Source organism: Vicugna pacos, chromosome 4 (assembly GCF_048564905.1).
Source record: "Vicugna pacos chromosome 4, VicPac4, whole genome shotgun sequence".
NCBI lineage: Eukaryota > Metazoa > Chordata > Mammalia > Artiodactyla > Camelidae > Vicugna > Vicugna pacos.
Genome location: NC_132990.1, coordinates 30,775,217 through 30,787,242, shown reverse-complemented (window position 1 = coordinate 30,787,242; position 12,026 = coordinate 30,775,217).

The window sequence follows — 12,026 nt, the reverse complement described above, 5'->3', positions numbered from 1 at the left end:
GTGTTTCAAATCCTGACCCTATGACATTTTTTTGTCTGCCATCTAATGTCAATGTATATTTAAAAATAATGAGATTTATCTGCATTTCCTATTTGGTTAAACTCATAATTTTTCTTGATTAAATCACACATCACACGTTTCTCTTGAAATTCAGCCAGAAGCTTTTACTCATGAATTTTTGGTGTCCAAATGATAGTCCTTCATAAAGCATGAATCAGTCACACCAAACTCTCCCAGCTTTAAAGATTACATGATATATTTGAAGAGATCAGGCACTCTTCCCATATGTATCGCAAGAAATGACAAGTATGTCACAACTTAATCTATTTGGTAGTTTGTAAGTTCTTTTTGATATAAAATATTAAATGCATTCTAATTTTAAAAAATATCAAGCTGTGAAAAAACATGCACCATAGAATCAAATATATATGGTGAAATAATGTGAATGTTCTTATTTCAGCAGTGTATTTCAACTCTGCTGCACATTAGAATCACATGGATATTAAAAATAAGTCTATGTCAAAATCATACCCTCAGATCCTCTGGAGAGGCCAAGGAAGTAATATTTATTTTAAAAAAACTACAAAAAACAAAACTTCCCAGAAATTTCAATGAGCAGCCAAGTTTGAAAACACCTATTTTAATAGCTGATATACCAGGGTTACTCTTAAGGCAGAAACTGTCTTTATTTGGGAAAATAACTTGATAAACAGCTTGAGATAGTAGGCAGGACCCAGAGAGGACTGTTGTCTATAACTTCAGCTACAAAAGAAAGAGTTAAGTGGCCTGCATGGGAAAATGATAAAATTTATTGTTCTTAAAAGAGGGGAGGTGAAGAGAAAGGGGGAAGATGTGCCCATCAACGTAAGGCTGGGTGATCTAACAGGCAAATGACCAGTGGCCGTGTTCCTGTGGTAGGGGTGGAGGGTGCTAAAAATAATTAAAGAAATAGTAATACTTAATGTTCAGTTTGAAATGGCTTATATATTAAGTGAGCTTCTCTATCTTCCTTCCAAATGCTTAATTCTGTTGTACTCTTGAATGTTTTCTGTGCTTTTCCTTTTTCTGGGTGGAAATCAAGGAAGTATCTGAGCTAGAAACCTCAACTCAGGGTTGATACAGGATGAAGCAAAAAGAGATCCTGGAGTTGAGGTGACTGAATATATCACCCTTTAGAAAAATCTCTAAGGCATGAAATCAGTGTTACACATCAATTTAGTTCAACATGCAAATCCAGGGAATCTTCACATGCCATGCAATTCCACACACACACACACACACACACCCACACACACACACACAAACATGCCCCCATATCTCTGTGTTCATATTTTAAAATAAATTGGGATCATACTGCATACCTAGTTTTGTGTCCTGATTTCTTCACTTAATATAATGCCATTATTTCCCCATATCATTAATTATTCTGAGAGAGGTTGAATTTAATTGTCCATCTGATAATCATACTGTGATTTATTAGAACGTTGTCTTCAGGGACGTAGTGTAGGATACTGTAAGTACTTGGATTCTGTAGCCAGACGCTCTGCCTTCACTATCCCAGCTGTGTTGCTCGGGCAGCATTCCCATACCTCTGCCTCTGTGCTGATGCCATATTACCCTTTACAAAAGGATCTGCAGTTTCAATGGCTCAAAATTATGTGTAGTTATTTTAAATCTATGGGTTTTTTTGATAATTAGAGTATTTGAACCCTGTTTCACCTGCTATTAGCATTTTACCAATTTATTCTTCTCAGATCAAATTTTCAGGATGGAAATGTTAATTTATTTGAATGGATATGTGTCCAATTGCTCTGCTGACAAATAATAGTTGTGAATTATTGTAGAGAAAGCAGATCTGCCACAGAGAAGTGATGCTGGCTCACCTGCATGATCAAGTAAATTACATACCTACGTCTTTGAAAGCAAATATTCCAAAGTTACTTACCAAGTGGGATCAAACCCATCTGAAGGTATCCAGATGAAAATCTAGCCAAGAACCAGGTAGAGAAATACTAAGAAGAAAATCGGAGAACCAGTGAGCTGCCAATTGCCAGGAGGTTCATATTAGGATCTTATTAGGGAGTGATTTAGAATAACTGAGCATCATCAGCTTCATAATAGTGATGAGCAAAGCACAGGAGGTGCTGGGTACCCAACCTGCCAGACAATCTGGCCAAGTTTACTGGGCTGTGCATGGAAACCATGGAAAATAGCTTATATTCAGTCCTAATGGCCACTTCTCAGCAGATCATTTCATTAACAAAATTGGCATAACAATTATAATTGATGTATTTTGGGGCGGGAGGGGGGAGGAGTTTATTGGAAAGAGAAGGTTATGCTCCCTGCTTTCACTCCTTAAAGGAAAAGCAAGATAATATTTTCGGAGTGCCTTGAAGGCTCCTTTACAGAAAAAGTTTGCCCATCTCTGTATTAGACCATCCCAGGCTATCTGTGCCCAATATTCTGTGGCCCTCTTTGATCTCCCTGAGAGTCACCTATTAGTTTACATCTTGTCTGCAGAGATGCCCAGATGAGAAAGGGCCACATTTGGTGTATCTGGGAGCCTGGGCATGGGAGAAAATGAGAATAAGAGAGAGAAATTCACAACTAAAGTTTAGGTGAGAGGGAGTAAAGAAGGAGGGCAATCGAAGGATGGGAAATTTATGAGATGTTAGAAGCAAAATCCTCCCTGACTCCACTGGCTGGGCAGCTGGGCTGTGAGCTGAAGGAGGCAAAGCTAGTGAATGGACTTCCAGTTCAAAAAGGAGGGCTGAGTGGAAGCTTTTTAAAGAGGAGGTAGATGATCTCAGAGAGCCCTAGATACCATTTGACTCTGTTAAAGATACTTGGAGAATATAGATTATACTTAAAAATAGCAAAGCTGTGCAGGTCAGGCCTCAGCTCAAGGGAGAGGTAAGAGAAGGGCCATGGCAGAGATCAACAGCCTTGGAAACAGATGCTTTCCGGGCAGCCAAAAGGCATGATCAGAGAATAAGAAAGAGCTGCCAAGGGTAAAACTTCTGAAAGGGAAGACCTGGAGGGAAGTGGGGATGGATTAGCAAAGCCATTGCATCCAGCACTAAGTCTGGAGATGGGGGTTGCAGCTGTCCATTATTGGGGTTTAGCAAATATAATTTATTTTTATTTTGAAATCTTTTAAACCCACAGGAAAGACCCCTCCAACTCTACCTTCCTTTCTGTGTACACACTCTCCCTTCTCTTTTGACTAAGTATCCACAAGAAAGTTGCAGTCATTACAAGCTACCCCTAAATATGTCAACATGTACCTCCCAAGAACAGAACTAATTTCTATGCAATCACAGCCCTATTGCTGCACCTGAGAAAACACTATTAATTCAGTAACATTATCAACAGAGCCCAAACCTAAAATTTCCCCAATTGTCCCTAAAAGGATCCCCCCAGCCCAACTCAGGATCCAATCAAGGTCCATACATAGGATTTGGTAGTGATGTCGTTTTAGTCTTCCACAGTCTAGGAGAGTCCCATGAGCTTCCTCTGTCTTATTTGTTTTATTTTTTCTTCAGTTTGTTTTTTAAAGTCAGGGTTTTGGGGGTATAATTTACATAACTATAAAATTTTTTTTAGAAGGTTCACTCATTTTAGTGTACGGTTCTATGAGTTTCGATAAACACATCACAATTGTGTTATTACCGTCACTTAATCTACACTACAATCTAGGTGTAGAATAGTTTCATCACCATCCAAAATTCCTTCGTGTCTCTTTGCTGTCAACCCCTCCTCCGCCTCCAGTCCCTGACAACCATTAAACTGTTGTCTCTATAATTTGGCCTTTTCCAGAATATCATACAAATGGAATCAGACGTATGGAATATTTGAGTCTGGCTTCTTTTATTTAGCGTAATTCATTTGAGATTCGTCCGTGTTGTTGCACGTGTTACTCATGTGATCCCTTTTATTGCTGAGTGTTATTCTGCTGCATAGATGTACCATGATTTGTTTATCCATTGGCCACTAGGGAGAAACTAGGGGTTGTTTTTTACTTCTAGATGATGAAGAATAAAGCCATGATGAACATCCAGGATAAGATTTCATGTGAGCATATGTTTTCATTTCTATTGGGTAAATACCTAGGAGTAGGATTTCCGTGTGGTATGGCAGGTATATAAGTATCTTTATAAGGAACTGCCAAACTGTTTTCCAAAGTAGTTGTATAAGTTTGTTTCTACGATCAGCATTTGAGTTCCAGGTGCTCTGCTCTCTTTGTTTTTAATGACATCGATTCCTTCTGAAGAGTCAAGGTCGTGGTCCTGCAGGGGATCCAACATTCTGGTTTCTTTAGGCGAGTTCCTCATAATTAGACTCAGGTCAGTATTTCTGGCAGCAGCGCTACACAGGTGATGTGTTGCTCCCACTTTATTGAATCAGGTGACCTGCACTGTCAGGCTGTGTTCCACTTCTGGAGATGTCAAACTTGTCTACTTAATTAAAGTTGTGACCAGCATATCTTTCCATTGTGAAGATCCGTTTTTTCCCCCTTTGTAATGAATAAGTGATCTATGGGATAGGAGATTACTTTGAGTAGTATATTGCTAATATTTTATTCTCCAACATCCTTTCATTCCATTTGCTTTAGCATTTATTGATGATTTTGCCTGAATCAACTCTTATGTTGGGTTTCAGAGAGGTGATTTTACATTCTACTATTTGTTCTGCATTTTGTAGCTGGCATTTTTCTGCAGAGAGGATATTTTTTTCTCTCTTCTCTCTCCACTTTGTTTTATTTATTTATTTATTGATTGATTGATTGATTGATTGATTGATTTATATTGAAGTATAGTCAGTTTACAATGTTATGTCAATTTCTGGTGTACAGTATAATGTTTCAGTCATACATATCCTTTTCATATTCTTTTCCACTTTATTTTAAATATTATGGTGGCCTTGTATTTTTCTGTGTGTTTTAATTTATTACCATCATGGCTTTTTTTTTTTTTTTTTTAAATGATCAGATACAACCAGTGGCTGCGCTGTCCCCTTGGGCCAGCTCTGGGTTCATCAATTTTTAAGTACTTGCTTGCTTTTTGGCACAAGATGTTTCAGAATAATCTTGTATTTTTCCTATTTCAGACCTGGAATCAGCCATTTCTCCCAGAGATCCCTGGTGAGCTTTACTAGAGAAGAGTGCAAGAACCAAGCACTAATTGTGCCTCATAGCTAGTGAGATTCATTTCTTCTAGGGCCTTTTGAGCGTATGGTTAGGAGATTTATTTATTGATACCTCAAATTCAAAATCAAATAGAACTTTACCAGCCCCCATTTTATATTTGTTTTTCTCTCCTCCTTTAAATAAACACCTTCGTTCCTAACAACATCAATATATTCTCTAATTTTCTCAATCCTATAAAACACAAAATGGTTTCAGAATTACAGTATGATTCCACTACCAAGAATAACCCTGCTAAGTAAAATTCAAGTCTTCATTGCATTTTCTTTGTCTTTAGGGCATATCCAGGATAGTGGGCTCTTCTAAGGGACTCAGGTGAACTTCAGTGCAGGCTTTAGATTGTACTGGGTTTGTAAGCAGAATGGAACTTGGGAGGACATTCAGCCTTCTTAGATAGGTAGAGAAGGATCTGTAATTGATTTTATAAATTATCTATAATTGATTCATTGAAAAAATATATATACACACACACATATATATAAAATATTCTGATCAAGTTTCATACATCTCCAAGAAAGTATGCATATTATAATTTGAAATATTATTTATTTACTAGTGCTTCTTGTCTTAAAGATTGCTTTGTCTGATGTTAGTATAGCAATACCGATTTTATTTTTGTACCCTTTTACTTTCCACTTTTCTATATCCTGCTCTTTAATGTGTATAGGTGATGGATATGTCTAGATATGTATAGTGATGGTTTCATGGTGTATACTTATCCCCAAAGTCAATGAGTTGTATACATTAAATATGTACAGCTTTTTAAATATGTCAGTCATACCTGAATAAAGTGGCTTAAAAAAATCTCCTGTAAGTAGCATGTAGTTGTTTTTTAAGTCTGTTTTCTTCATCTTTAACCTTTAATTTAAGGATTTAATTCATTCCATTTAATGTAATTACTAATACATTTGAGCTTAAATCTGTCATATGAGTATTTTCTATTTGTCCTACGGCTCTTTGTTTTATTGTGGCTGTTTCTGCTGTCTGTTTTCCATTTCTCTTTTTGTTGTGTTGATGTAATGTCTCCTGCAATGCCTAGTTATTATTGATTGATGCTAGTCATTATGAATAAAAATTGTAGAGATAATTTGAGGCTCTGAATAATGTTACATTTCTTCAGAGAATAATTACTTTTGTTTCAGTTAAAAGAAGGAGAAACCACCTTAATATAATCAGGGAACGAGCTGATCCAAAACTGGGCTTTGGTCTTCGGCTTCCTCTAGTTTTGGTTTACCTTTACTTCAAGGGTATACACCTTAGGGACCCCAAATGAAAGCCTGAGTTTTACTGGGACCCCCTCCCTTTTTGGTGGATTCTGAAGTCCAGTATTTTTACATCCTTAGCTTCATGAAATGTCTCAGCTATGTAGCTCTCAAATGCAGCTTTCAAACCAACAGATGCCTTAAAGGGAAAACTGGTGTCAAGTGTTGGACTCACCCCCTGCCAAACCTTTGTCTCTGCACTTCCCTTTCTCTGCAATTGATTCTGCAGTTTTCTGATGACTTAAATTTATTCCCCACCACCAGATTTTCTAGTTGTGCACAGAGGGACAGAGTTGATCTGCAGCAAGCTATTTGTCTTATTATAGGCTAATTATCCAATTCAGGAATGGAGTGGAAAATCAAGTTTTTTCTTCTACATAAGTAGTTTGTTATACGTTTGGATGTCTGGTATGAGAATGCTTTCTTAGCTTTAGGCTCTCTCCATCTTATGTAAGATGCTGCATATTTAAAAATGGTCATATGATTTTTCTTCTTTATTCTTTTAGTATGGTCAATTAACTTGATTGCTTTTAAAATGTTTTATCAATTTAGCATTCCTGGGACAAGTACTACTTGAGACTTTATATATGTATATATGTATATGAAATATATAGTCTGTTAATTGTTTAAAGGGTTTTATATATGAAGGATATTGGGCTGTAATTTTTTATGATTTTTTTTCAGATTATGATATTAGGGTTATGCTACACTCAAAAAATATGAGTTTGGAAGTGCCTCCTCCTCTGTTATGTTATGAAAGATTTTAGTAGGAGTGGCGTTCTTTCTTCTTTGAGTTTTGGGCAGAATTTACCAGTAGATTCATCTGAATTTTCTTGGTGGGAAAGATTTTTATGAAGAACCAAATTTCTTCAATACATAAAGTGCAAAAGATATTTTTGTCTCATTTTGTATCATATTGTTGTATTTTTCAAGAGTTTTCCCCACTTCCATTAGAGTTGCTAAATTTATCAGCATAAAATTGATCATAATATTTTAAGATATTCTTTTAATAACTGTAGGGTCTGTATTGATAACCTTGTTTCTTTCTTGATTTTCAAGATTTGTGTTCTCTCGTTTTCCTTTTTTTTTTAAATTGAAGTATAGCTAGTTTACAATGGGCCAATTATTTCTGGTATACAGCATAGTGTTTCAGTCATACATATACATATGTATATTCATTTTCATATTCTTTTCCATTATAGTTACTACAAGATATTGAATATAGTTCCCTGTGCTGTACAGAAGAAACTTGTTGTTTATCTATTTTATATATACTACTTAATATTAACAAATCTTGAACTCCCAATTTATCCCTTTCTACCTCCTTCCCCCTCTCTTGTTTTCTTAATCAGTCTAGTGATGTCTTTATCAGTTTTATTTATCTTTTAAAAATAGATTTTGGGCTTTGTTAATTTTCTCCACTGTTTGCATGTTTTTGATTGAATTTATTTCTATAGTTGCTTTTTTTATATTGGATTTATTTTGCTTTTCTTTTTCTAGTTTCTTGAGCTGGAGCCTCAGGATTTTAGGCCTTGTTAATTTTCTAACATGTGTTTAAATTTCTAATTTTCACTCTCACACTATGTCAGGTGCATTTCACATCTTTATGTTATATTTTCATTGCTATAAATTTTGAAGTAATTCTAATTATCCTTACGATTTTGTCCTTTGATCCATGGATTACTTAGAAGTACAACTGTTTAATTTCTAAATATTTGGGCTTTTACTAGATATCTTATTTTTGTTGATTTCTAATTCAATTCCATCGTGTTCAGAATATATTCTGTAAATCCCCTTAAATTTAATGAGATCTGTTTTACAATCTAGTGTATGATCTGTCTTAGCATACATATGTAGTTGAAAATAACATGGATTCTGAACTGATTGGGTGTATGGATCTATAGTGTCAGGCCAGATTGATAATGTTTTTCAGATTTTATGTTTTTACTGGTTTTTATTTTGTCTATTTGTTTTAGCAATTACAGAGAGGGGTTTTTAAAGTTCTTATCATTGTGGAATTGTCTATTTCTTCCTTTAATTCTATTAATTTTTGCTTCATGTATTTAGAGGCTCTGTTATGAAGTTTATAGGTAACTAATTATTATGCCTTTTCTGATAAATTTACCTTTTATTATTATGAAATGCCCCATTTTATTGCTCTAATACTCTATCTTGAAATTTGTTTTATCTAGCTTTTTATTGCTTTTTGTTTGTATGGCATAATTATTTACATTTATTTACTTTCACCTATTTGTGTCTTTCTATTTATAATGCTCGTCCTTTTTTCCTTTTTAAAAATTATAGCTGATACACAATATTATATAAGTTATAGGTGTACAATATAGTGGTTCACAATTTTTAAAACTCATACTCCATTGATAGTTATTATCAAGTATTTGCTATATTCCCCATGTTGCATACTATACCCTTGTATCTTACATCATACCAGCATAGTTTGTCCGTCTTAATTCCTGATCCCTATATTGCCCCTCCCCTGCTTCCCTCTCCCCACTAGTAACTGTTAGTTTGTTCTCCAAAGCTGTGAGTCTGCTTCTTTTTTTGTTATATTCACTAGTTTGTTGTATTTTTTAGATTCCACATATAAGTGGTATCATACAGTATTCATCTTTCTCTGTCTGACTTATTTCACTTAGCGTAAGGCCCTCTAAGTCCATCTGTGTTGCTGCACATGGCAAAAGTCCATTCTTTTTTATGGCCGAATAGTATTCCATCATATATATACTATCGTGCTTGTCTTATAGACAGTATATAGTTGGTTTTTCTTTTCTTTTTTGTCCTTTTAACTACAGTGTTTAGTCTATTAGCATTTGATATAATGAATAATATTGTTGGATTAGGTCTACCATTTTATTGCTGGTTTTCTGGGGTTTTTTTGGCCCTTATGTTGGTTATTTGTTCCCCTCTTCCTTCATTCTTTTGGATGGTTTGAATATTTTTAGACTTACATTTTAATTTATTCACTGGCTTTTAAAATGTAACTCCTTGCATTATTTTTTAATGATCTATGAATTACAATACACATTCTTAACATTTCATAGTGTATTTAGAATTAATATTGTACCATTTTACATAAAATGTAGACAGCTTGAACACTGTGAGTCCATTTATTCATGTCCCACCATTCTTTATACTTTACTTGTCATACATAGTATGTCTGAATATATATTTTAAGCACAACAAAATAATGTTGTATATGTATTTTAAAGAAATTAACAGGAAGATTGTAAATTCTTATTTGCAAATGTTCACTATATTTTATGCTTTTTATTCTTTCTTGAATATCTGATTTTCCTTTTGGTATCATTTTTATTCAACTTTAAGAAATTAAAAATAAATTATTTCTTGTAGTGTGGATTTGATGATGACTATTTCTCTTAGCTTTATCTAAAAATATCATTATTTAACCTTAATTCTTGAGGGCTATTTTCACTGTATGTTTAATTCTGAATTAATAGGTTTTAGTCTTTCAATAATTTAAAAGTTTTACTTGTTTTCTGGCCTCCTTAGTTTCTGATGAGACACTGGCAATCATTTGAATAATTGTTCCCCTGTATTTAATGTGTCACTTTTTTTTGTGGTTATTTTCAGGTGTTTATTTTTGCTTGATTTACAGCAACTTGACTATACCTAGCCATTGTTTCCTTTGTATTTATCCAGTGTGGAGTTCATTGATCTACTTCAATCTGTATATGTAAATTTTTATCAAATTTCTGAAGACTTTGAGTATTTTTCTCAAAAATGTTTTCCAAACTACATTCTCTCTGCTCTCAAGCTGGGTCTTCAAAACTTTTTGATACTGTTCTTCACATCCTTACCACTTAAAAAATTTTTTTTCAGCCTTATTTCTCTTTTTTTTCCATACAGGATGATTTCTATTTATCTTCGTTTAAGTTCACTGATTTTTTTTCCATTGTCATCTCCATCATGCAAATATGTCCACCCATTTAATTTTTAATTTCAGGTATTGTATGTTTCAGTAATTTTAATTTTGGTTCTTTTGTATGTTTTCTACTTTACAGATTTCCTATCTTTACTCATTATGGTTATATTTTCCTTTATTCATTTAGAGCAGTTACAGTTTACTGCATTAAAATTTTTGCCTCTTAATTTTAACATCTGGGTCATCTTGGTGTTGGCTTCTGTTAATTGTCTTCTCTCATAAACATGGATAATACTTTCTTGATTCTCTCCTGGTTCCTGTTGAGGAGTTACAGATTGTATATTGGAATTTTGGAATATTGTGGAAATTCTGGATTCTGTTAAATTCCTCCAAAGAATATTAATGTTTTTGTCTTAGCCAGCAATTAACTTTGTGTGACTCTGATTGCAAATCATTTCTCACTTGCATTTCTGGTAGCTTAAATCTCAATTCAGTTCTTTTAGCTTTAGCTGCAAGTATGAATCACTGAGGGCTCACTCAGAGATTTGGGCAGAGTTTATACTCACAATTTATGGTTTCCTGATTTCCATTCTTGGGTTCTTTTCTTTCTGAGATTCCCTCTGACTTTCCGGTGGCTGTGGTGCTCTGTGCTCTGTCTTTTGGTTCTTCAGTGCAGAAGGATGGAAGCTTTCCTGTTGTAGTTTGGTTCTCTATGTGCTGTACTGTGATCTGCCCTCAGTATAAAGCTAAACAATGAAAAATTCACCCTGTCTTGGTCCCTTCTTTCAAGTTTGACTACCCTCTAAAATATTCCAGCTTTTGTTCGCTCTGCTGAGTTTTTAAGTAATTGTTCTCTGTGTAAAGGTTGGTCTGTCCATTTATTCCATCATGTCAGAAGAGGAACTCAATATAGTTACACTATCCTGAAGAGCTGGCCTGAAAATACAGTGCCACTGATATCTTAAAATCTTGGAGACAGAGATTTTTGAAGGGATCTGTTGTAATTTTTCTACTTACTAGTGAGAAAATGGAGATCCCTTGAGATTAAATTCATTTATTCCTTTGCTCAATAAACACTTTTTGAGCATTACTATGCGCCATACACTGTGCTGGGAGTTGGGACAATACAGACAACTTCCCCAGGCCCAGCCCTTGGCAGAACTGAGACTAGGACACATGTATTTTCATTACTTTTTCTGCTACTGTTGGGGAGAATGAGAAAGAGGAAAGGAGAAGAGGACCCCAGGACATAGACTGTGGTCACCAAAATGACCAAATTTTGGCAGCTTCAACCAGATACTGAGCTACAGGAGCCCTGAGTTCTTACAGACTTTTGCTGTCAGAATCTTGGGGACTCAAGCCATGTATATAGAGAAGCTTTCTCTAGGCTCATTGTTGATAGAGTGAGCATGTGAGATGTATCCCTAAACTGTAAGTGCATCTTAGTGCTAACATCGGCCGGATTCATCCATACTGTTGTGTATTGCAGGATTTCTTTGGTTTTTTTCATTGTGTGTATGTACCACATTTTTTTCTTCCATTCATCCATTGATGGATATAAGCTACATGAAACAAGCTCATCACAGAAGGACAAATACTGCATAATTCCACTTATGCCAGGTGTCTAAAATAGTTAAATCCATAGAAATGGAGAATT